This window comes from Pelodiscus sinensis, chromosome 4 (assembly GCF_049634645.1).
Source record: "Pelodiscus sinensis isolate JC-2024 chromosome 4, ASM4963464v1, whole genome shotgun sequence".
NCBI lineage: Eukaryota > Metazoa > Chordata > Testudines > Trionychidae > Pelodiscus > Pelodiscus sinensis.
Window position 1 is genome coordinate 76,150,306 of NC_134714.1, and position 26,895 is coordinate 76,177,200.

The 26,895-nt window shown below is 46.3% G+C and overlaps 1 long non-coding RNA gene across 2 annotated transcripts; it reads right to left on the reverse strand.

Annotated features, from left to right (window-relative positions):
• LOC142828989 (uncharacterized) lies at positions 1-26,895 on the reverse strand. 2 transcript variants are annotated; one of them, XR_012903198.1, is made up of 3 exons: positions 26,728-26,895; positions 3,184-3,307; positions 1-2,134 (listed from the first exon to the last, which is right to left on the reverse strand). It is a non-coding gene; the product is annotated as an uncharacterized LOC142828989 (long non-coding RNA). The 2 variants fall into 2 exon arrangements; XR_012903199.1 differs by lacking the exon at positions 26,728-26,895 and adding an exon at positions 15,761-15,849.

A 26,895-nucleotide genomic window follows, 5' to 3' on the forward strand; every position in this document is an offset into this window, starting at 1 on the left:
TGCAATCTGTTCTGCAGTGACTGCTTTCCCTGCTGAAAGAGAGATGTAGAATGCATGTACATTAAGCCTTGACCCTAGTGCCTAGTACCAGCTAGGTCTCTGAGAGTCACCAGATAAGGAAAATCCCTGGTGTCAACACATTCCCAACTGGCTCTGCTTCCTCCCCGGAGTGTGAACATAGCAGAGATTATTTGACAGGGAAATTTCTGAGGCCCATCAGACTTGTCTCCTCATTAGAGCCCAGAGTAAAACTGGTAGTGACCTTGACGAGCTGGGGCAAGCAATCCTCTTAGCCAAAGTGCTGCTGATAAATGGTATGCATCTGCGTTCCTTATCAAGCGTTATTGAGAGGAGAAGCATTTCAGGCAAGCTGGGCAGCAGACCAACCTAGTCTTGAGACACTGAGAGCTGTCAGCAACTCTGAATGTCAGTTTCTAGGACCTCAATGTTCCTTGTCACACAATGAATTTCCTAAAGCTCAGTTCTTAGTAGAGGGGGATTTTCTCTGTGGCGATCTTGTACAAAGAGCAGCAGGAAGTTAGTCATACTGTCAATTCTGGAAGGTGTCAAGTACCTTAAACATCCAGTGTAGTCAAGGGTCTGATCTTGATGTACATCAAGATAAACTATTCTTGCATGTAGAATGTCGTTACTACAGGTTGGACCTCCCTGGTCTAGCATCATTGGGACGTGACTGGTCCTGAACAAGACAATTTGTCGGGCCAGGGATGACTCCTGCCACTGGCCCCCAAACCCATCATCCCCTGCTGGCAGGCTGCACCCTCCCCCCCAACCTGGATGTGCTGCTTGCCCAGCTACTTCTGGTGCCCTGGGTGGCACAGTCTCCAGCTCCTGCCACGGGGCTCTGGTCCTGCACAGCCGGTGGACTGCTGCAGGGCTAGACCTCCGACCCTGGCACTGCACATCCTCAGTCCTGGCACCACACAGCCAGGGGAAGCCATGGAGTTCCGGCCCTAACCCTGAGGGTTGTCATGGGGACTCCAACCCCACACTGCCACAGGGTTTTGGCCTTAGTCCTGCACTCCCAGGGACTGCTGGAGGCTGCTGCGGGGCTCCGGCCCCGATTCTGTGCTGTCCCCAGCCAGACTGCTGACCCTTATGGCCTGCCTGGCTGGCCCTCCTGCCCTTAGGCTCCCAGGCTCTGCGAGACCAGAGTGCGCCAGATTTTGGAGGTACAACCTGCAGTAACTATTATTTATTTATATAGTGCTGTTCAGATAGGTCATTCTCAGCCCTACCATCATTCCTCCCCAGCACCTCTCTCAGCAATGTAGCTTTAAGTTGGGGGTGGGGAACCTTTTTTTTCTGTCAAGTGTCACTGACCCACAGAGAGGTCAGTCAGGGGCTACACACAAGCCATAAAAAACCCCTCACTCAACTCATCTGTAGTCAGGGCCAGATTAACCCTTCTGGGGGGCTGGGGCTATTAGATTTTATGGAGCCCCCTAGGCCCTGGGGTGGGGCCAAAAATGAGGGACTCAGTGTGCAAGGGCAAGCTGCAGGCTAAGGCAGGAAAGTGGGCATGGGAGGGGATGAGGGCTCTGAGTGGGGTGCAGGCTCCGGGATGGGGTTGGGGATGACGCATTTGGAGTGCAGGAGGAGGGTGAAGGGTGGGGTGGAGGGTGGGGTCTGGGTAGAAATTAGGATCACTGATACAGTGGGCTCAGGGTGAGGTGTGAGGTAAAGAGTCTAGGAGCGAGTTAGGGATGTAGGGTGTAGAAGGAGTCTCAGGGCCAGGGCAGGGGTTGGGATCTGAGAGGGAGTTAGGGTGCAGGAGAGATCTCAGGAATAAGGCAGGGGGTTGGGCATGGGGTGCTTCTCTGGGGCAGCTCCCCTTTGGCATGGGGGGGAGGCAGGTGGCTCAGTGAAGGTTGTGCTGCCCTGTGCTCACTTGCCAATGGGAGCAGCAGGGGCAGAGCCTGCAGGCAAGGGCAGCATGGGGCTGGAGCTCCCCTCCATACTGCTTTTGGCAGCTCAGAGATCTTTTTTGCGAGGGTCCTTTTTAGCCCAGAGACCCTGAGGTGCAGCTCCTAAAGCACCTTTTTTAGTGTGTCTTTGTTGGTCAAGGCTCAGTCCAGCAGACAAAGATATAACAGGATCCAATGGCCAGGTGCTGAAACGAGACAAATTCAGATCCAAAAATAAGCTGTAATTTTTTTCACAGTGACAATACTTAACCATCAGAACTATTCACCAAGGCTTGTGGTGGAGTCTCCATCACGGACAGTTTTAGAATCAAGACTGGATGTGTTTCTAAAAGCTATGCTCTTAGAATTATTGGGGGGAGACTCTATGTCTTATGTCACAGTAGTTGATCGCAGTAATTCCTGTGGGCCTTGGAATCAATGCATATTTATAAAGTGCTATGAAATCATCATCTCTTCAGGGAAGGAAATTAAGTGCAAATATCAGATAGATACAGAGAAAGCGCCTGGATGGCTGACTGGAAAACTCCAGAATTCTAAGATGCTATTACTGTCACTTCTCTCATCTATTTCTTTCCTGTTTTTGTTCCTTCTCTGGCTAAGACCTTCCCCAGCAACTGTCTTGGTCACATTCTGCCATTTGCTTCTCTTAGATAAAACCCAGTTTTGAGGTGGAAAGAGGCATCTGAGAATAGAATATGAAATCCAGGCCTAGGGCAGCTAAGCATTTGGGCTAGAGGCAGGGTGGGCAATAATTTTTGCAGGGGGAACCACTTCATGAATTTTGGTATGTGGTCATGGGCTGGCCACAGGCTCCCTCCTCCCCCAGAAAGGGTGAGGGCCTCAGGTAGAAGGGGTGGGGCTAGGGGCTACAGAGACAGTGTGTGAGAGTGAGAAAGAGAGACACTGGGTATGAGAGACAGACTTTGTGACACAGATTGTGTGTATGGCACAGAGAGGGGAGAGTGTGTCAGGCCGTGTGTGTGACAGTGAGTCTGTGTGGCACAGACTGGGGGTGTGTGACTGACACAGAGAGTGTGTGCTACTGGGTAAGTTTCTGAGGGAAGCCATGCTCTGTCTCTTTAAGACAGGGAAATCTGTTCTTTTCTGTTGTCTTTCCCTCTTCCCCTGCTCTGCAGAGATGTGTAGGGGCAGGGGGTATTAGAAAGAGCGCGCCCGCACACTGAAATGTTAGAATCAGTGCCTTTTAAGACAGGCACTCCTCTGAGCCACTTACCATCCATGCTTCGGACTGGAGCAGCTCTGCAGAGATGAGTACAGGCACAAGGAAACAGCCTGACTTTAGCACTTTCCTCTCCCAGTCCTGCGCAGCTAGCAGGAGAATCCTGGAAGCAGCTCCGCTGCAGGATAGAGCAAGGTGGGATAGAGGCAGCTGAATACACAGTGCTGGCTGTAAGGCTGCACCTCTGCTAGTCAGCTAGATGAGCCAGAGAGAAATACTTAGTGGGTGGATCTGGCCCATGGGCCGGATTTTGCCCACCCCTGGGCTTAGAGTGTAAGGTCTATCTAAATTGTACCTTTGTTCTTAGCCTCATCTCCTTGAGCAGTTCCACACTGAGGGGCCTTAGTCTAGTGGGACTCCCATCAGTGCTCCCTGCTGAATAGCAGAGGTCATTGCTGAGCAATGTGAGACCACAGATTCTTATCTGTTGTCAAGGAGAACTGTGCCTCTCTCAGACCATCTGTATTGGGATGAACTCAGGGCAGGGCTACACTCCACATTTACATTGGTGTAATTACATCACTCGGGTGTGAGAACCCCACATCCTGAGCTTTGCAGTTACACTGACCTAATCCCTGGTGGAGACAGCACTATGTTGATGGGAGGCCTTCTCCCACCGACACAGCTACCTCCTCTCATGGGAGTGGATTAACCGTGCTGATAGGAAATCTCACCGCAGGGTGTAATAGTGTCTTCACTGAAGTGGTATAGCGGCACAGCTGTAGCATTTTAAGTGTAGGCCTGCCCGGAGACAGGGAATGTTGAGCCAGTCTGTGAGGTGAAACCCTGTCTAACTGCAGTAAAATCCCAGCAACTGAATACTTGGCAGGCAAAGCCAAGAATCTGCTGCTCCATTCAGTGCCTTACCCAATAATCTTCCACTTGCAATCTCAGCTTCTTTTTTCTTCTCTGTGTCTAAGCCAAAATGGGATTCTTAAGACCACAGATTTAGCTAGCCCACTTTGGCCTAAGTGCTATGTTATGGGAGATTAATCTAACAGCTGATCATCTTTCAAGAGCTGACAATGGTAAATGCTTCCAGAGGGACCTTTCTGATCAGCGACACCTCACTCTTCTTATTAACATGAATCATCTCAAAGTCCTGGAGATATGGTTATGTTCCTTGCCTCAGGAGGAATGAGCAGAAATTTATGACCTCACTGTTCAGAAGTAGCAATGCTAAAATAAAACAGAAACCTAGGGCAAGATTGTGGTCTGAGTGACATCAGTGTAAAGACACAGTGACTCTGACCAAGTCAGTAGAATTACTGAAGCATCACTGAGATTAGAATCCAGCCAAAGGTGTCAGAGTGAAGATGAGGATGGATGGGCATCCTGGTTGGTTAGCTAACTTGAACTGGAGCTTTGTCTGCGCTTGCAAGCTGCTTTAGATAGGTCCTGCAGAACTCAGCTTTGCTTTTGTTTGAAACTAAATTTGGGTCTTTATTTCCAGAAGGTGCTGCAACTTCATTTGCAATAAATGCCTCTGGAAAGAAGGCCCTAAAATCCTCTCCTCACAGAATACAGATAGTAGCAATGCAAGCTTCCTCCTTATTCCTGAGACTCTGTGCCTGCTTGGCCAGGCTTCTATTATCCTTGACTGCTGCTGCCAATTAGGATGGGGATAATACCACATTTATACTTGAACAGTAGGCATCAGGTCTGAGAACAACCCACTCATTCTATACAACAAGTTGTCATCCAGTAGTAATGACAGGTCACCACTGAAGGTACATCAACTCTGCACGCTTATTTCGAAATAGCTATTTTGGAATAGGCGTTATTCCTCGTAGAATGAGATTCACAGATTTCGGAATACGCCGTCCATTATTTCAAAATTATTCTGAAATAACATAATGGCTGTGTAGACGCTCACATTCTTTCAAAATAACACTAGTTATCTTGGAAAAAATGGTGCAGTATAGACACAACCTGATCTGGCCCATTCCTGAGCCAATGTTGTAAAGTGGAAAGATTTCAGCCTTTTCCTGACCCTGTAGGTATCCAATTCCTGGTTCTGTCTTTCACTTGTTTTAGCTGATTACGGAAAGGCTCTTTGTAATATGCACATCTTTTTTTCCCCTTTCTCTCTGCTTGAAGATCACAGTTATCACAGCAAAACATTTCCGAGCCCAGAACAGTGGCATTTCTCACAGCAGCTATTTGCATGGTTTTGAGTGTAAATGGCTCAAATCAGGCATGAGATATTTCATGGCAAGATTTTGTGAAACGGTGTGACAACCAGTTACTACGAGTCTGTCTTGTTTACTTAATTGCTCCTTTTCCTTTAAGTCCTTTCCAGGTTGCCTTCACTGCAGCTATTTTCCTTTCCTGGAAGTCTGAACCTTTGCAAAGAGCTTTTGTCCCAAATGATAGTCAAGAGGGGCTCTGAGTCTCATGACTACAAGCAACACGTGTGCTGGCAGTAAATGAAGGCTATCACCCTACTCCCTCTCGCCCCATAAAGGCTGAGTCTCAGCGTTCCAACAGAGTATGCCACGGAGCAGCGATCAACAGGTGGTGACTTTGTCCGCTTGCAGGACCTGTGGGAACAATCAATGCAAAGTGTTTGGCAACCCTTTGGACAAACTGGATTTTATTCTCTTCTTGGCGGGTTGCCTCTGACTCCCTGAGCAAAAACAGTATTGCTGTGAAAGCAAGAGGAAACACCATCAACTTCCTGGGAAGAAAGGGAAGAAAATCTTCATGTCACCGTGGGAAGTTCTCAGATACCATGGCGATGGCTGCCATAGGTGAACCTCCTGAACCGCTGTTGATTCAATAACAGCCCACGAAAGCTCTGTTGTAATCACTGAATGAAATGCCATGGGTGCTGCTCCCAAGAAAGCAATCTTGTTTGTATAGAACCCTAGAAATTCAATCACTCTGTAATCAAATCTGTTGCATCTGCCCAAGACACAGCTGTCGCTATAAGGCCGAAGTTCCTGTGCTTCCTTTTGCCTGCCCAGACTGAGAGGTTTTTAAAAGGCAAATTGCCTCATTGAAAACTGGATGTATTAGGTTATTTACAGTGACGGAGCAAAGAGCCAGAGCATCCCCTCCATAGGGGAATCCCCTGCCTGTGTGGAATCGGCACCTCCACTCCACTGTGCCACCACCTCTAGTTCCCCAATGATCCCTCTCGGCTGAGGAGGATGTTCACAGGGCTCAGGCCTGAGAGGAAGCTGGGCAAGCGACTCTCTGGGACGCCATCTGATGTTGAAAGTTGATGTGACTAAAACGGGTGTAACAGGCTTTGGATTCTGCCAGGGGCTACTGTGGAGTAACAGCAGGGAGCTCAGCCAAAAGTGACATGATTCCTGTGGGAGCCATTCTGCTAGGGAGGGAAGGAGAGGGTGCCAGCAGAGAAGAGAGGGAACCACAACTCTGCCCCTATTAATTGTTCATAGTATTGCAATAGGGTCTAGGACCACCAGTCCTAGACTAGGCCCCCATTGTATTAGGCCCTGTACAAACACGGAACACAAGGATGGGCCCTGCACTGGGGTTTAATTTGTAATGAGAGAGGTGCTTGGGCTCTAGCAATTTTTTGACATTCATAACTGATGCAGAAAGCGTAGAGGTGCCGGGACTATAAATTGCCAAACCTAAGCAGTGTGAGGGCTCAGGCTGGGCAACCCCTGGCACAAATTAAGCACTGCCCTGCACCAAAGAAGTTCTCCTGTGCTTTAACCTGTGATTTAGGAGACTTTGCTTCCCCAAGTCCTGCTGGGTCCTGAGTACTGACCCCTAAAAGGAGATGATTTACAAGAAACTCCTGGACCTCAGCCTGCCCGCCCCACTAACCAGCTCCTCCTCACTCCCCCCCACCTGTTGTGTGGTTTTCTCCTTTGAGGGAGTGATCTGGCCCTAAACTGCTCCACTCAAACTGAACTTAAAGCAGGGGCGGGGGACCTCTGGGCTGCAGGCTAGAGCCAGCTCGTGCTGGAAGCCTTGAGCCTTAGCACTCCTGTGCAGGCAGGGGTGGGGGCGGTGAGGGCAGGTGCCCTGAACCCATTCTTATTACAGGCAGGGCTGGATTAAGAAGAGAATTTAGAGGCTACAGCTCAGGGCCTCAGGCTAAGCGGGGGAGGGGCCTTAGCAGCCAAAAGTCCAGATCTTTTTGCAAGGTGCCCTTAGCCCAGGGCCCTGGGCTGCAGCCACTAAAGCCCCTGCACCTTACCTGGCCCTGCCTGGCCTGAGGAGAGGGAAGGTTCTGTGCACTGCTGTCCCCTACACTGGACTGGAGTGACATCACCAGGGGGAGCTCCATCCCCGTTCTGCCCTTGCCTACAGGCTCTGCTCCCACAGCTCCCATTGGCCAGTGCGTGCAGGGTTTCCCCCAAAGGGGAGCTGCCTGCCCCAGCTCTGAGGCCCTTCCTGCATCCTGACCTACCAGATGCTGCACCCAAACCACTGCCCCACCCTGAGATGTCTCCTATACCCTAAATCCCTCCTAGACCCACACTCCAACCCTGAGCCCCCTCTTGCACCTAATTTCCTCCCAGGCCCCACACCCACACACACTGCCCTGAGTCCCCTCTCCTGCATTCCAAGCCCCGTGGCCTCCGCCTGGTGCCGCCTCCTGCAGCCCAGATGCCTGCTCTCTAGCCCCACCCCAGAGCCCACACTCCCACTCAGAGCCCTCACCCTCTTCTGCACTCACCTTCCCAGCTCAACCCTCACACTGAACCCCTCATTTCTGGCCCCACCACAAAGCCTCAGGACCCCCACAAAATCTAATACCTCCCCCCCCCCAAGTTAATCTGTCCTGTTGACCAAGCCTCTCCCTGTGAAGAGGTAGGAAGTATACAAAGATAACTTTATCTACTGCCCGAAGGCATCCCACCTCAGGAGTGGAACACAGCAGCTTTGCAACAGCATACGGCAACACCACACAATAGCTCAGCTGAAAATCTGGGGAAAAGTGTTTCTGTAATTGCAAGTGCAGTGAGAATACTAAGTAGATGGAATGTAATTCTCCTTCGGAATGTAGCCAGCACACTAAGGGTAACAATCATAACCTCATGGAGTTAATTGCAAAGTCTTTCAATTTCAGCTGGCGGAGGGAAATGTTGCAAAATGCAGTTTCTCAGACAATGGGTGATCAGCCTGTCTTAGGATGGGGTTGACATCAGAGCTGATTCTTCTCTCCAGGAAAACTTACTACAGCTTCTATGATAGTGGCCTCCTACTTATGAGTTTCCCAGAGGGAGGGGAAGGCTGGTCCAGTGGTCAGACACTAGCTTGGAACTCTGGTGATTGAGATTAAATTCCCAACTCTACCCCATACTTCCTCTATGACCTTGAGTAAATCACTTATCTCCTTGTACCGCAGTTTTCCATTTGTACCCTGTCTTACGGGGCAGTGGGAGGCTAATCACATTAACAGTTGTGATGTGCTCAGATGGTATGGTGATGTGCTCCATTTAAGAGCCATAGATGGATACGTTCTTATTTAACCAACTTACTTTGCCACAAAAGACAGGCATTCCCTTGAAGAGAGGATGATGTAATTTTTATGACTGCCGAAATTAACTGGCAGACCAGCTCACTTACCCTACATACAAATATTGCTAATGCAAAAAACACTGAATTCATCACTGCCTGTGATACAAGGGAGTAGACTGCTACAGAGCTGCCTGGTGCTGCAAAAAGATCCATTCCTGCTTTGAGCAATCACTGAACTGAGATTTTAGCCTTTGATCAAACTGCCATGATGAGTGAAGCTTGTGTGATATGCCTTATTACAGGTGGCAGGCCTGCCTTCTGCTCTGTACAGAAGATTGGAAAGGAAAGAGGCTATTTATATAAAGTTAATTAACTGTTCTTGATGAGCAAGGCAGAAACAGTCAGCAGAAGCAGCAGTTCTTATCTACCTCGTCCAGGACACAGCAAGTGCTTTACAGAAGAAGAGTGACTGTCAAAAGAGTACACTGCTGCTTCCTTAGAACAGAGGCTCTCTGACTTGGGGGTGCACTCCTGGGGGTGAATGGAATATGTTTGAGGGTGGATGAGATGCTTTAGGAGACTGAAGGCTGCTGGCTGGGGGCCCAGCTTGGAAGACCGCACCATCACCAGCAGAAGTAAGGGGGTGGAGCAGAGAGAGATATATGACAACTAAAGAGGGTGCAGTCAAATGAGTGTGAGTAACACTGGGTTAGGAGATTAAATTGTGCATTGCTAACCAGGGCCGGCCCACAACATTTTGATACCTGAGGCAGGGAGCTCAAATGGTACCTCCATACCCCCTCGCTGCACCAGCAGCAGACACAATTTTCTACACTTGGGGTCCTAGTGGCGCCCCTCCACAGGCTGGCACCTGAGGCGGCTGCCTCAGTTCTCCTTATGGTAAGACCAGCCCCGTTGATAACATATGGATATGGAATGGAGAGGTGGGAAAAATAATTCTCAAGCTTGATTTGTTATTGCAAGGTTGCTTTGTGAGCTTAGAGCACCATTGACTGGTCTACTATTGCAAGGGTGCTTGCTGGTGAATATTAGGCTACACATGCTTGTTTGTTATTGCAAGTTGTTTTGTGTGTGCAGCTGCGCATTGGTTTGTTATTGCATGGCTGCTGGTACTCACTGGGTTTTAGCAATTGGGTGTAAAATTCTCGTCCTGTATCTGGGCCATCCTGGCGAAGAATGAAACAGCAGAGGATGTGCTAGCTGGAAGAGACTGACTGAGGATCTCAAGCTGAGGTGGGAGGAAGAGTTCAAGGAGCTGATTCAACAGGCTTTGATGTTTAGCTTCAGTAAGTGCGGGTCTGCTTCCTCCAACCCTTGATTTTTCTTTGACACATGAAATGGAATTTCACTTACAAGCATCAGAGACAGCTGCAGAAGGTGGCCCTAGGCATGGTGATACAGAGGAGTTTGTAGTGGAGGGCAGACAGCTTTTGTTTAGTACCCAGTCCCAGGTTAAAGACTAGAGTAGGAGGATCCAGACTTCCCTATAGTACCACCTAGAACAGTGGCAACCTGAGTACGTAGAGGTATTCCTGAGGGTACATCTGCTCACCTAGTTTTACAACAGGCTATGTAAAAAGCACTAGCAAAGTCAGTACAAACTAAAATTTCATACAATGACTTGTTCATATCACTTTATTCTACACACTGAAATGTAAGTACAATATTTATATTCCAATTGATTTAGTTTATAATTATATGGTAAAAATGAGAAAATAAGCCTTTTTCAGTAATATTATGATTCAAAATCAGGCATCTACTATATATTTGAGAGAATTTGTCTGTGCGTGTGTCTATCTGTGTGTGTGTCTGTCCATTCAAGAACTCCTCCTAAATGGTAAAAGCCTCAATCCTCTCATCCTCCCAGGTGACTTCTAGGATGGTGGGAGATGCTGAAGCTCCCACCCCCCCATTTGTAGGGGGACATTGCTGGCTGTTCCCCTTTGCCGGGGAGCAAGGGGAAAGTGCACAGTTTGCTGCATTCCTCACACTCACTGGGGAGCACAGGGGGCAAATGAACCTGGACCTGTCCCGGCTGGGGGAACATGCACCACTCCCCTAGCTGTGCCTGCTGGAGCTGCGGCAGCCATGGAGAGGAATTTCTCACCTGGTCCCAAGCTGCTGCAGTTAGAGAGGGTTGGGATAGTCCTCTGGCCCCGGGCTAGCCTGCATACTGAATCCCTTATCTCCAGCCCTACCCCAGAGCAGTGGTAGCTCTGGTCCCCACTGCCACAGAAAAACCACACAGAGCAGACTGGGAAGGTGGCGGGGGCAGAGCGGAGCAGGCTGCTGGGCTGCTCTGGCTCCTGCATCACAGTGTATGCAAGAGGGAGGGCTATTCCTGCTGCTGCTGTGCCAGGCACCCGACCACAGGTAATCCAATGGATCCTGCTCGTTGGGTGGTTGGAACAACCCCTGTGGGGCCCCCAGAAAGTGCAGGGCCTGGATGTCTGTGGAGGCCAGAGAGCCAAATCATCAGACTACCAAAGAGCAGCCAGGAAACTGAGGTGCCCGATGATGGAGAGGTAAGTTGTACCCTAACCATGGAATTCTCCTGTGTGCACAGAATCAGCACAGTGCCTATACACCAGTGAACCTTCACTAAGTCCCAAACTGAGATCTCTAGATGGAAGGTGCAATGGAGGAAGGAAGTGCAGAGTGCTGCTGATGCATTTTTTAAACAATATACTGCTCAAAATTCAAAGTCCCCAAGAAGCTGCAAATTTTTTGCAGAAATCTGACTGTTCAAAATACTAAACTCAACACTTTGGGGGCCTACCTCCTGCCATTATGGATGGCCTTGTCTCTGCTCACTTCCACACCTTGCTTCCTGTTGGGTGGCAGCTCAACAAGAAGAGGAATTTGTTTTGTTTTTGTATTCACAGCAGAAATCGTTCCATCCACACAGTGGTCAACTTCCCAGCCTCGGAGCCCTGAACTTTTGTGGAGGAAGAGCCATTACTTTTCTTCCGGTCTTAAGGAGGGTTTCTAGGAGTTTGCATATAGCGGAAGGGCAGCATGCACCAGCATGTACAGTCTCTGATTAGGTCCATTTGCCTGCATTGCTGAAATGAGGAGATTCACCCACTTCAGTTTTAGCAATCTGTGGCTCAAATGAAATAAGAACACCAACATGTCAAACCTCACTCCCACTTCTGCATTCTGTGTCAGGAAATTGCAACAGGCAAGTCTGGAATTTGTGCCTATAAAAAAGCCACAGCAAGTGAGTGAAAAATCAGCCCTAGGAAATGTACAAGCCTTCTCCATTCGTCCGTGGTGCCCAAGCTTGTTACACAGATTGTCACATTCATTCAACCTTGTGTGAGACAAACAGCTTCTACATATTTTAATAAGATTTAAAATCTCTCGTGTTAATTTACATTTTATGTTCAGCTTGTTTTGTATGTATTTAGGTAGGTTATATGTACAGTATTGTGTATTTACACATCTGTGTAGACTAAAATGATGGAAATGTGACAACAAAAGACTAATGAATTGGCAGTTCACATATTGCATTGAAGCAGGCTGCAGGCATTATGAAATGCTGTGGTGGGTCGTGTATAGCCTACGGGCCATAGAGTGAGCACAGTACCTTCAAAATAGGGCTCAAGTAGGACTTGAGTGTTGCATAGGCTTTGTGTAGGCCCTCTGGACAGGGTGGGTTTTGCCCCATGAAGATAACACATCATCTGACTTCAAAGGAGCAAGGTTCTTAATACTCAGTCTGGAATTGGTCCTTGGTCTCAATTCCTGAGGGGTCCCTTCCCTGAGTGCTTTCTCCTCAATAGTGGCTATACCAGTGGTCCCCAACACGGTGCCCGCGGGCGCCATGGCACCCGCGGGGCCATTTTTGTGCGCCCGCCAAGTGCTCGGGGCTGGCCTGGCCCTGGGCACGTGGAGCATGCGCTGTGCTGGAGCCGGCCCGGGCGCATAGTAAGCGCCGGCCCGGGAGCGCCGTGAATTGGCTGCTCGTGCCCCGGGCGCGCGGCGCTTGGAGGGGGGGGGCGCCGGCCCCGGGCGCGCGGCGCTTAGGAGGAGCGCTGGCCCCGGGCGCATGGCACCTGCGGGGGGGAGGGACCGCCGGCCCCGGGCGCGCGGTGCCCGCGGGGCGCCAGCCCCAGGCGCGCGACGGGAGAACGCCGGCCCGGGCACGCAGCACTTAGGGGAGGAGAGGGCACCAGAGCACGGCGCTTGCAGGGGGGGGCTGGCCCCGGGAGCGTGGCGCTTGCGGGGGCCGCCCCCGATCACGCGGCTATGGGGGGAGCCACCCACCCCCTGGCGCCCCGCAGGCGAACGGCCACGCCCCTTGGCGCCCGGCAGGCTGTAAAGGTTGGGGACCACTGGGCTATACACTGTTGGTTATTATAGAGCTACTCACAAGTGCTGGGTTGCATGTACTGATTTGTTGTTGTTTTATGACACTGTGGTCCTATATGCTGAATCATTGGTAGCAGGAATGGATCAGTCTTATCAAATCATCCAGTTTGGGATGGCCCTGTTAGTTGATAACTTTTTAAAAACAAAGAGTAGTCCTGTGGCACCTTAGGGCATGTCTATACCAGGAAATTATTTCTAAATAACTTATTTTGTAATAACTCCCAAAATAACAATTTCAAAATAAACTTAAAAATCAACAAATGGTCTGGTAGTACTTTATAGACTAATAAAAAGTGCTACTGGACCATTTGTTGTTTTTTTAAATTTATCCTTTACAAACTAACTCGGCTACCCTCTCCTCTGAAGTTTATTTCAAAATAGCATGTCACCAGTACAGGGAAGCCTCAAAATTAGTCCAAGTTAGGCTCCCTTAATGTGGATGTGCTACCTCGGCTTAGGAAAGCATTGGGGAGTAATTACTTTGAATGATTTTGGAGAGTAGGTATTTTGAAATAACAGTAGTGGAACGTCCACACTAATGCTATTGCAAAATAACTATTTCAAAATAAGCACTATTGCTCATGGAAAGCAGGAGTTATTATTTTGAAATAACAGGCTTGGTAGTGTGAACGCTCTGCTTGTTATTTCAAAATAACTTTCTAATGTAGACCAGGGCTTAGAAACTAACAAAAATATGTATAGTATCGTGAGCTTTTGTGGGTAAAACACACTTGTTCCAGCTCATCAGAAGAAGTGGGTTTTGCCCACTGAAGCTCAGGCTATTGTATATATTTTTATTAGTCTCTAAGGTGCCACAGGACTACTACCTAATGTGTCGCTCTGTCTAGCTTTAACAATCCCAAGCAATTGGAGATTCCACAGCTTTTCTAGGAAGACTATTGCATAGCCTAATATTTCTCATTGGCTTGTTTTGACAGGGTTGTTCTTGAGTGCTGGAGTTGGCTGGAAATCTTCACAATTCAGAGGTTCTTTTTTTGGGGGGGGGACGGGAATTATTTTAGATAACATTGAATGAACACACAGATCTGTTGGTTGAAAAGAAGCTTGTGAGCTTTGGACTGGCAAGGTCAGTTGGCTATTTCAGAATTACTCATGAGCTTCTGCATTATGCCCTCTGGTGTGTCATAATCTGAACATGCTGAGACTCCACAGTTGTCTTTTGTACACCAAGAGCCATAGAGGTTAGTAATATAATAACATTATTTTGCATCCTAAATAAATGCCATGTTATAATCTAACCACGCCCCTCACCAAGCCTCAAGTAAAAAGTCATGTGCATTTTGGTATGTCATCTTTAAAAAAAAAGAAAAGAAAAAAGGGGATGGGTCAAGAAGGAGAAACAGAAATTTTTCAAAAAGAAACTCTTTTTTGAGCACTTCCAGTGGATCGCTGTTCTGTTTGTTTCAGCACACACAGGTGATTGCCATAAAATGCTATCTGACATTGCAAGCTAGGTGATTGGTGTGTCCCAAATCAACCTGGCAGACTCCCTTGTTTCTCTGGATGTATTTATTAAGTGGCTGCGATGCTGGTGAGAGGTGCCAGATGGACTTTGTGGACTGCACGCAATAGGTACAATACAGACAATGACAACAGCAAGGCTCAAACCTACCGGCAAAGCCCTAATGGGCCTGAGGCAAAGGCTACTGAACAGGCTTTTTTTTTTTTTAAACTGACTTCACTAGGTTTTGGATCAGGCATCCGTATGGAGGGATCTTGCACTGTTTCTAGCTGAATCTGTTCTGGTGACGAACACAAGATTTCAGTCTCCAGGACTGTAGGGCTGACAATATTCAGCAGCATAGTTGTTTATTTTGGAGTTGGATGCTTGCTCTGGTGGTGGTATTTCGAGATTTGATACCTGGTCTTTTAGGAACCATTGACTAATTTCCCATGGGAGACCACTGAACAGCTGATGGGTAACCAAACACTTAACCAGAAACTTATGCACAATGTAGGGTGGATTCAAATCTGGCAGACCTTTCTAATGACCTCTTGGGCCCTTGCAGACGTATTTGCCATGGAATCCTCTTAAGTGGCCTTGCTTTCTTATTTCTACAGCCATGGCTCTCTCTTCTAGGAACACCCATGAAGTTGCTGAGTCTTTGAGCAGAGGGTCAGTGTCAGTTGGTGCAAGTCCATACTGAAATCTTGGAAGGGGTGGCTGGAAAAACACTTCACTGCAAAAATTTCTGCAGTTCCATATTTATCCAACCAGTAAAGACCAAATCCTAGTCCCTGTTTTTTCTGTCTCAATGAGCAAAGTGAAAGATAAGAAGTGTGTGGGTTTTTTTTATCTCTGCTGAAAAGATTAATGTCAAAGCGGGAGGATTAGTTCTCTGCAGCGCAGGAGATTAAGTTTGGATTTTGCAAACTCTCCCATTATCAGTCCTCCCTCCTCCCCACTCCAAACAATCCCCACAGGGATTCACAACCCTTCTCTGCCAACACTGGAGTTCAATGAATGTCTCTTATTCAACTATTTTTCCTCGTCCCCAGCATCTACATTAAAACAATCTTCACATAGCAGGACTGTGCTTCATTCTGGGATTTTGTTAGCTTTTGCCAGGCTCCCAGTTCTCTCTCTAACAGAGGCAGGACACCTTCCGCCTAGCCACACACCTAAATCCAATCTTTTCTCTATAGTTAGAAGGGGAAATGTACAAGGTTTTGTCTTCTCAATTTAACAGAACAGCCTTACCTCCCAATCAAATACAGTATGCCAGATGTCCAGGTAAAAGAGAGCTGAGTTGTATACAGTCTCTTTAAAACAGTAGCTCTGCTAGCCTTGCAGAACTCATACAGTTATGAAAGAGCGAACTGGAGTCTAATCATTAACAGAATTGTTAATGTTCCAAAAGCAGAACAAGTTTGTCCTTAATTACACTTCTGCATAGTGCTCTTTGACAACCCACTCACTAGTTACTGTTGCTCAGATTAGTATAAGAACATAAGAACGGACATACTAGGTCAGACAAATGATCCATCTAGCCCATATCTTATCTTCCAACAGTGGCCAATGAGCAGGGTGACCAGATGTCCTATTATTATTGGGACCGTCCTGACATTAGCAGCTTTGTCTCATATATGCGGCTATTCACCCCACCCTTCAAAAAAAGCATTCCAATTTTTCCATACTTACTATCTGATCACTCTACCAATGACAGATATTTTAGAGGTAATTAACAGAACAGGACAATTATTGATTGATCCATCCCATCATCCATTTCCAGTTTCTGACTGTCAGAAAGTTAGGGATGGTCAGAGCATGAGGTGGCATCCCTAACCATCTGGGCTAATAGCCACTGATGGACCTTTCCTCCACTAAATTATCTAATTATTTTTAACCCAGTTTTAATTTTGGCCTACATAATAAATGAATTCCAGTTCATTTATGAATATATTGAACAGCTCCAGTACCAGTATAGATATTTGGGGTAGTTCACAAATTACCTCTTTTCCGCTGTGAAAACAGACCATTGATTTCTATCCTTCGTTTCCTGCCTTTTAACAAAGATGTTCATTCTTATTCCATGACTGCTTACTTAGCTTAAGAGGTTTTGGTAATGGGCTTTATCAAAGGCTTTCTGCAAGTCCATATACACTATATTCACTGGATCACTCTTGTCCACATGTTTGTTGACACCTTCATACAATTCTAGCAGATTGATGAGGCATGATTTCCCTTTACAAGAGCCAGGTTGACCTAGCATATCATGCTTATGTATGTATTTGATCATTTTAATCTCTTCTATAGTTTTGAGCAATTCACCTGGTATGGAAGTTAGGCTTAGCAACCTGAAATTGCCAGGATTGCCTTTGGAGTCTTTTTAAAAAAATAGCATCACATTAGCTATCCCCCAATTAGCTGGAACAGAGGCAGATTTAAGTGATAGGTTACATATCACAGGTTGTAGTTCTTTGATTACCTTCAGAACTCTTGGGCAAATACAATTACTCCTGGCGACTTTTTACTCTTTAATTTACCAATGTAATCTAAAATCTCCTTTATGCACACCTCATTCTGAGAGTATTCATCAAATTTGTCACCTACAGTGAATGGTACAACCATAGGAATGTCTCTCACATCCTTTGAAGAGAAGAGCCATCCAAACAATTAATTTAGCTTTTCCACTCTGGTCTTGTCTTCCTGGAGTATGTCTACACAGCAGCGTTATTTTGGAATAACATAGAGCATGTCTACACTACAAGCCTTTATTTCGAAATATTGTCGAGCTGAAGGACTTCTTACTCCGACCTGTGGTAGCCTTCATTTCACGAAGAGTAAGGGAAGTTGAAGGAAGAGTGGTCTAGTGTCAAAACTAGATAGCTTAACTTGGCTTTTGGCACTATTTCAACTTAAGCTATGCAATGGACATAGCTGAAATTGCGTAGTTTAATTTGAATTTAGCTCTGCTGTGTAGACGTGCCCCTGGTGTACTCCTTTAGCATGTCGATCATCCAGGGGTCCCACTGGCTGTTTGGCCTGCTTTCTGTTTCTGACGTACTTAAAATTTTGCTGTTAGTTTCTGTATCTTTTGCTAGTTGCTCTTCAGATTGTTTCTTTGGCCTGCCTAATTATACTTCCACACTTGACTTGCCAGAGTGTATGTTCCTTTCTATTTGCTTGAGTAAGATTTGACTTCCAGTTTTTAACAAATGCCTTTTCCCCTCTGGTTGCCTTTTTTACTCTATTGTTTAGCACTGGTTGCATTTTTTGTATCATCCCTTTTTTAAAATCTGGGGTGTCCATTTAGTTTGAGCCTTAAATGTATGTTGATTTTAAATAGTGCCTATGTAGTTTGCAGGCATTTTACCCTAATGAGTGTTCCTTTTAATTTTTGCTTAATTGTCTTAATTTCAAAAAGGGGAACAAAAATTAAGTGTTACTATTGTGAGTTTCTTTGGCAGTCATTATGGTGTCTAGAAATTGAATCTCTGCAACTTGTCCTGAAGTGACACATACTCAGTCAATATGAGGATCGTTAAAGTCTCCCATTATTACTCTATATTCTGTCTTTGTAGCCTTTCTAAACTCCCTGAGCTTTTCACAGTCACCATTATCATCCTAGCCAGGTAGTTGGTAATACATTTCTGCCATTATTCTCTTTAAGCACAGAATTCCTGTCTACGGAGATTCTATGGCACAGTTTGATTGATTTAAGATTTTTATTTTTTTGATTCTGCTTTCTTTCCCAGATTTTTTTATTATTATTTTTGTAAGACAAGATGACTCAATATCCTATCACTGCTGTTAATGTGAGATTCTGAGTGGCTTCAAATGCTTACAGGTATAGTATGTTGGTAAGTTAACAGGCTGGCATGTCCTTAGTGAAGTCAAAACCGTGTTTTCTAACTTTGTGAGTCCTATGTTGTTTACTGGAAAAGGGAGAAAGGAGTGCAATACATAGAAATGGGCATTAAGGCAAAAGGAAAATGATCATAGCGGACATGATATCCAGTCAACTCAAGATTCATATTTTCTCTCTCTGCTGGAGGCATATAATTTGCTAGTGAGGTGCTGGAATAAGGAACCCTTGTGCTCCCAGAATTGTCAAAACAAATGTAAGGTTCTCAGCCTAGCATTGAAAATGACTGATCCCTCTGCAGAAAACTGGGCTCAGGCCATCATGATCAATGTCACTGTGTCTTCTCATGTGTAACTTTTTTCATTTCAGTCTGCATAAAAGAATCCAGAATTCCTGTGCAAGGGTGAGGCCTTTCAGATACAAATACAAAATCTGTGATTCTAACAAAACACATTCAGAATTAAAATATCTTCAACTAACAAGATATGGCTGTTTTAAGGAATTGATATATAAGTTAGACTTCAGAAATTAACAAATTCCATTTAATAATTTTAATTTTGTTAAATAATAGAGCTGAGGAATTATACCAAGCTCTGCATGTGTTTTCTTGTATATTTTCCTGTTGTGAGATCACTAATAACTCCATGATATTGAGAGCAGCGCCCTTCATTATGTCAAACATCTTACGTGGAAGATCCATGATTTCATCAATGGAGATAGTCTCGCCAATGGAGATCACAACTTTTCAACACCATCCTGTTTTGCGTGGTTCTCATTCATGTCCTTGCATGATTCCTCCATAAAGGATCTACCCAAAGTGCTGGAGGCCTTCCTCTTGTTCTTTTCACATCTTGTGGATACCAACAGAGTATACGTGCTATCCATCTGTTGTTTTTCAGTCTTGCACCATGGCCAGCTCCATCTCCTTTTCCGGTCATACATAACTTGGATGACATAGTTGACATCACTTCTTGCGCGCAAATTGTCAATGGTAATATGTTATAGCCTACTTACACCCACCATGCATCTTTCCATTGCTCTTTGGGTGGTTTGCAGCTTTGATTCTTCCATAAGCCTCGTATTCCAGGTTTCACAGCCACACAGCATTACTGGGAGGATACTGGTGTTAAAGAGATGGGCTTTCACGGTGGTGGAAAGTTTGGAATCAGCAAAAACACTGCACAGATTCCCAAAGGCCATCCAGCCCAACCTCCTCCTCCTGCTCAACTCCAGGCCCAACTCACTGTCCAAGATATATATATTGATCCACTAGCTTGATGGACTGTCCATCCAGCTGCTCTGTCCAATATGAGCAACTATGGTCCGGAAAATTCCAGTATAATCTGTTTTCCAAGGTTGCTAAGAGATTCGAATGTACATTATCCCTTGCATGGAAGGTTCTGCACATCACAGCTAAATATTATCTAGAGTCATATAATATAACATACAGTGTTCCTGCATTTGTGATACTGCTTTAGGGATTATTGTCCCACTCGTTGAAGATGCAGTCTTTTGGTACAACAAGAGTATTATTAATTTCTAATTTATACTTTCCAGGTAACAGTATTTTTTCCTTCCCTTTTTTGGATGTCTGGATTTCAGTCCCATTTCACCACATTAACTCCCCTTCTCCACTACTTTTGAAAGCCCTGGGTCAGGTTGGCTTTCTCTTTTCAGCCAACCTGCATATTATCATGAGCAGCATGTTATTCCTGCCAGGACCTGTGTATGCCTCTTTCGAATAAACTGAAGGGTCTTCTTAGACTAACTTATGGTCTTTCCAAGATCTGAATGAATTAGCCCCACCGAACCAGCCAGTTCTAGGGGCATGAATGAGTTCAGGACCCAAAAGCAAAGCTCTGAGTCTAGCAATATCACTGCAAGGGGAAATGTCATTCATGTTAAAATTCGACACTTTCCAAAAAGGACTCAACAAACACTTGAACTATCTCACCCATTACCAAGCTAGTTTCCCCAGTTATCACCTCTAATACCATTAACTCACAAACATCCCACTCTCCCTACCTCTAATATCATCAATTCACAGACACTTACCTTCCTTCCTCCCCCCCCCCACATCCCCCTCCTGTTCTGCAATGTGATTTGTCCTTTTCATATTTGTTCATTTTTTTTAATTGTATCCTTTGGTATATACGGTTGTGACTACTTTCTTCCACTATTTGATCTGAGGAAGTGGGTCTGGCACACGAAAGCTCATCATCTAATAAACCATCTTGTTAGTCTTTAAAGTGCTACATTGTCCTGCATTTTGCAAGGGGAAAGGCATCCTCCTCTCTGTTTAGTCTCTTGTTGACGTGGAGGACCCAGTTCAGGGAATTCATTTCAACTTAGTATAAATAGTCTGAGCCCAAGTTGAAGCTGCTACCATGTGCCCTGTTAGGAGGAATCCACCCCTCACGCTACAGCTTGAAATGCAACAGCTGTGGAATTCCAGCGGAAATGCTGAACAGGGACAGTTCATTTCTGTTGTGACATGTTATTACATGACTCCAGTCGTCCTGGGGGCAGACAGTGGGCCACAATACTGTGTTGCTTGGAAACTGTTATTGTGTTTTACGTCACTTGTAACGTGTAAGTAAGCACTGAACTAAATCTGGCTAATATGTCATAGACTGGTGAGTACTGAAAATCTCTGGGGGTCAGATGTCCCAGGCATGCCCACTGATGGGAGCGGGGGGGGGGGGCAAATGGGGCAGTTGCCCCAAGGCCTGGCAATAGCTGTAGTCCCAGGCCCTTTTAAGTCGCTGCTGAAGCGCTGCACTGGAGAGCCCCTTCCACCCTCGGCCCTGAGCCTTCTGGGAGCATGGAACTGCCCTCCATTCCACTTTGCCCAGGGGCCTTTGCAGGCTGGTGATTCCGCTGGTCCCAGGGGCACTGAAGCCTTTTCCCTACAGCTCAGCACTTCAATTCCAGCCCAGGTCAATTCAGCTCTAGCTCAGTTCAGCTGATTGCTATTCCCTGGTCTGTATGTAACATGCTGACGCTTTCTGTCTCATTCATATCACAAAACATTGCCCCACCAATTCCACTCATCAAATAGGCTTGCTCCATTGACCAATATTAAGTTCAGCAGGGAAAATGTTTGTTTTTATAAGAGGGGAGCAAATGCAGCAATCCTTATTCAACGTAAAATTGTCCCATTTTTAAGGACAAATGCTCAATAATACGCTCAAACACATTGATATAACGATAGCCCCTAAACGCCTCTATCAAGATTAAGTCCTTGTTCAAGCACTGTGAAAAAAAGCACTTTCTCCATAGCACCCTTAGCTCGAAATAAACTACACAATTTGTGCTATGCAAAGTGAGTAGCTAATTTTTTGAGTGTATTTCAAAATAAACCGTTATTCTGAAATGTCCCTTAATCTCCGTGAAACGAGGTTTACAGGGATTTCGGAATAGCGCACCCATTATTTCGGAAGATATTTTGAAATAACGGGCACACTGTCAAGATGCGGAATAGCGTCATAGCGTAGGATGTACCCATAGAGAGCTTACAATCTAAATACACAGCAAAAGGGCAAGGGAGAAACTGAGGCACATAGACGGGAAGGAACTTGCCTAAAGTCACACAAAGCCTGTGACAATGCCAGAAATCAGAATCCAGGCCTCCTGATCTCAAGTCATGATCTGCAGGACCATGCTGTGTCTCAATAGACCAAAGATAATGTACACATTATCCACTCCCTTACAAATAGTAATTGAGAAGTGGCCTATGTGCAGCTGAGCTATGATAGGTATTAACACAATGTACGTGTCAGTCTATTAAACTGTCAGGATTGGGATTTTAAAAAAAAGAACACTGCATGTGTAACTCAGACACCTACAGGGTGTGTGTGGTTCACTATCCTATGTAGTGGCACTCAGACCACTTACTGAGAGAAAGAATGAGTTTCCCTGCCTTAGCTGAGAGCCAGCTGGCTTTATACTCAAGCTGCAGAGCAAGGGTAGGCAATAATTTTATTTGGAGGGGGGACACTTCAAGATTTTGGCAAGTGGTCAAGGACTGCACATTTCTGTGGAGGATGTGCAGGGTCTAGGATGGAGGTTGGGCACAAAAGGGCACATGGGGTAAGAGACGAGGGTGCAGGAGATGGAGTGAGGTCTGAGGGGAAGTTTGGGCAAAGGAGGGAGTTGTGACCTGTGTAAGGGGATAGGGATGTAGGGTCAGGGAGGGGGTATGGGTTCAGGAGTGGTGTGCAAAGTCTGGGAGGGAGGGAGCTGTGACCTGGGAGAAGGGGAAAAGAGGATGCAGACTACAGAGGGTTTGGGTGGTGACTTGGGGCAGGGGATTGGGGTGCACGGTGTGGGAGAGTGTTTGGGTGCAAGAGAGGATTCTGACCTGGGGGGATGTAGAAGGGGGTACAGGTCTAGGAGGGAGTTGTGACCCGGGTAAGGGGGTGCAGAGGGTTTGGATGGTGACCTGGGAAGGGAGTTGGAGGTTTAGGAGGGGCAGTGGTGCCAGAGGCAGGCTCTGGCTGGGAGGTGCTTACCTAAGTCAGCAGCCTTGCAGCACCCCCAAGGCAGGCTGGGCTCCCTGCCTCCTGCAGCCCTCAATCACTTAAAACTGCAAGCTGCAAGCCCCAGGTGGCTCTCAACTCCGGGAGAAGGAAGAAACTTGCCTTGCTCCCATGTTCCAAGCCAGTTTCTCAGATCTTATTGGCTGGTTGTTTGTGGCCACCAGGAGCTGAGGATTGGGCTCGGGGCAAGGAGATTGCACAAAGCCTCCCCCTCCCTGCAGAGCAGAGAGACGCATGGAATGAGATTTAAACCACACAGCTACATGCCTGAGGGTCCCGGCAGGGTTATCCGTGGACCAGATCCAGTGGCCCCGGGGGCCGTATTTTGCCCAACCCTGCTGTAGAGGCTAATGCACTACACTCCCAAGGTCCCAGGTTCAATTCTGTCTGTTGACATTACATATGCTAGTACCATGCTATTTGTTGTTGCTGTAAAATGTTTGGCCAATGTTTAAATAAGACTGCTTAGCAAGACCGGCAATGTCACAAGTGAGATTTACAAGGAGAAAAATTAATGGAATTTATTAATTAATTAATCTGACTGCCCTGAAATAACACGAGAAAATCATGATGGCCATGTTGATGCCAACTATCAAATGTTCTAGTGGGACTTTTATATTTTTCAACTAGTGCCATAATTTGTCAATGCCTGCTTAAATCCCTCTTCTCATGATCCCAGATACAGGGTAAAGTCTCCCTTTTAAATATCCTTTTTGTTATTTTCCACCCGCTTTCACTTGTATTCTTCTGATATTTCCCTTAGGAATATTCCTTGCATATATCTCTGCAATGAGACCCCGGTGGATGGGGCTGCTAAATGTAAATCTCAGGTATTTTGGAATGTTTGCTAAAACAGCTACCTCCCCCCCCCCCCCCCCCCAAAAAAAATTGAACAACTTCTCCAGTTGGGATTCCTGCTTCCCCCTCCCCCCCAATAATACAAGCTGCAGCAATAATATTTGGTAATGAAGTGTGACAGTCTTATTAGAGCATCCCCTGTCCCTGAAGGATTTCCTGGATAGAAAAAGCCTTTGGAATGTTTTGCTTTTAGATTAGGCTGATTCTCCCATGTACAACCACAGCTCCCAGGTGACCAGTATGATGAACTCTGACTGTGCTGACTTGACTTGGCTCGGCTCCTCCCCAGGAATGGGCAAAGGACAAAGAGTTTCATTCAGTTTCACTAGCATGCAAAAGTTTGAAAAGGAGGTAGAATACACAATGTCTTTATGTGCTCAAAGCTGAACACAATAAGGAATCCCTATGGGATTTTTAAACTAAATAGCTCCAAGAATCCAGTAAAGTTTTGGAATCAACCCATCTGGGTTAAATGTATAGGCTATCATACAGTATATAGACTAGTCCTTGTACTGTAGGTTCCCTTACATAATCTCCATCTTCCACAGTAAGGAATAATCCATGCACCCTATATAGTGTCTATTCCTAGGGTAGACCATAGATACAACTGCTATGCTGGAATGCCCCTGTGCAGTTCCTATCTGTCAGAGAGGCCAGAATCAGGATGCCACACGCCCTCTACTGGCTGTAGGCATTCTGGCATGCTTTGGGGCAGTGCTACCCACAATTTGGCCCAGTAATGTCAAATTTGGGAAAAAGAAAAAAAGGGTCGCTCATGCCTGTATTTTCACTCACATTGTAATGAACACAATTCTCTTTTTCCTACTATCACATCACTTCTACCTGCCAATGCTTCAAATGATCCAGCTAGGGACCTAATTTGCACAGAAGCTAAGCTCAGTATCTGTGTCAAACTAGTTATACATTTGGATTTTTACAAACTGCACTAAAAGAGAGCCAATCCAAAGCTCTGGCCACCCATAACACCTTTTTAACAATATACCATATGAATAAACAAACCCATCAATTCCCCTCCACCTCAGACCGAATCAAATAATCCTGTAATAAAAGAGCAGAAACATATCAGCTCCCCATAACATGTATTTGCACAGCACATAGCATAAGGACGTTACTATAACAGAAATAACAATGAAGCTAGATGAGTCAAAATCAGATCCTGGAGAATAAAATACTGTATTTTGGGGGATTGCGATGGGGTTTGTTTTCCACACTGGCCCTCCAAGAGCTGAATTGGATCAGGTGGGCCCAATCAGCTAATTAGTCTGCAAACAGTGGTAGCTTTAGGCTGGAGGCAACTAATTAGAGGGACGCTCACCTGCAAGAGACAGGTGGAGCTTCCATAAAAGACAGAAAAATAGAACTAGAATGGGCAGCAGGGAGAAAGCTGCAGTTTGTCCCTGGGGAGAGGGAGGAGTGTTTAGGCAGCAGACAAGTTGACCAAAGTTATTCCCTCGGGCTATATCTAGACTACATCCCTCTTTCGAAAGAGGCATGTAAATTAGACCTATCGAAATTGCAAATGAAGCCAGTATTTGAATTTCCCATGCTTCATTTGCATAATCGCGTCACGACTTTTTTTTTCTTCAAAAAATGCTATTTCGAAAGTGAAACTGTGGTCTAGACTCAGATCTTTCTAAAAGAAAAGCCTTTTTTGAAAGATCCTGTACTCCTCAAAAATGCCTCAGGAGGCATAAGGAAACTTCCACACTGTTTTTGCGCAAAAACAGAATGAAAGAGAGTATGAAAATGCACGAGAAAATGTTAATCAGTGCTTCATTTGCATTGCCTCTTTCGGCAAAGCATGTAGTGTAGACAAAGCCTAGGAGTGGCACTGTGAAGCTGAAGACTGCTGCCTGAGATTGCTGTAGAGCAGGAACATTGCAAAGTTCTCCCTAGCCTAGGTGTTGACTCTGGGGTGCTTCAGGGCTAGAGCACCCAGAGGGAAAAAATTAGAGCGTGCAAATCACCCCCCAGCATCATGCTCTCCTCTCTGCTTCTGGCTCCCTCTTCCTGCTCCTCTTGTGCACTGCCCTGACCTTCTCCTCTGATTCCCTCCCAGCACTTTCAGAGCCTTGCAAATTGCTGATTCCTGGCACTTAGGAAGCTCTAGGAGGGAGGGAGGTTAGAGGGGGAAAGGATGGAATAGAGGGGGGTGAGAAGAAGTGGGGTGAGGTTAGGGCCTGGCGCTGGGAAATGGGTTGCAATAGGACAGTACCTGTAAGAAATTCTAAGTCACTTTCACTGCTGGTGCTTATGCTCCCCAGCAAGGGAAACCACAGTAGTGACCTCTGAGTCACTCAGGCTTTGTCTACACTGCAGGGTTTTTGTGCAAGAAGCCCTTTGCAGAAGAGATCTTCCACAAAAACTCATTGCACAAAAGCACATCCAGACCTCAAAGTGTATCCCAAAAGCCATGTGCTTTTGTGCAAGACAGTGTCCACACTGCATGGACGCTCTTGCACGGGAAAGCTCTGATAGCCATTCATAGAATGGCCATCAGAGCATCTGTGCTTTTTCCCATAGGGGTTTCTTGTGCAAGAAACCCCTGCGGAGCGTCCACACTTACCTTTTTGTGCAAGAACTCTTGCACAAAAAGGAGTTATGCCTTGTGGGGAGAGGAATCACTGTGCCGCCAAAAGCCTTCTCTTCTGCCGAATTCCATGTGCAAAAGTGCGCTTGAGGTATAGATGCTCTGCCGATTTTTGCGCAAAAACCTTGCAGTGTAGATGTAGCCACAGAGAACAACTGTGATTCCAGAGAGCAAGAGAGGAGCAGCACAGAGAAACTAAGGGGGAGTAACTGCTGGGAGGGGAGTTGGTCTGATTGTGCTAATCTCTGGAACTTCCAGCAGCTGGCACCCTCCAGCAGCAAGAAGAGCAACCAGTCACAGCCATGCTGGGCTGGTTCTGCAACAGATTCCAAGCTAGATAGAAGCTCACCTGTTTCCTGATTTCCATTCAGCTGTGGCTCAACTCTTGTGAGACTCTGGTGTCCTCCTTTCTCATGCAGATTTGGCCGTGAACCCAAAGTCACACCTGACAGGAAGCTGAGTGCAGCCGCCTCAGCCCAGTTCTGCTATAGGAATGCGGTGCTTACAGTGCATGCAA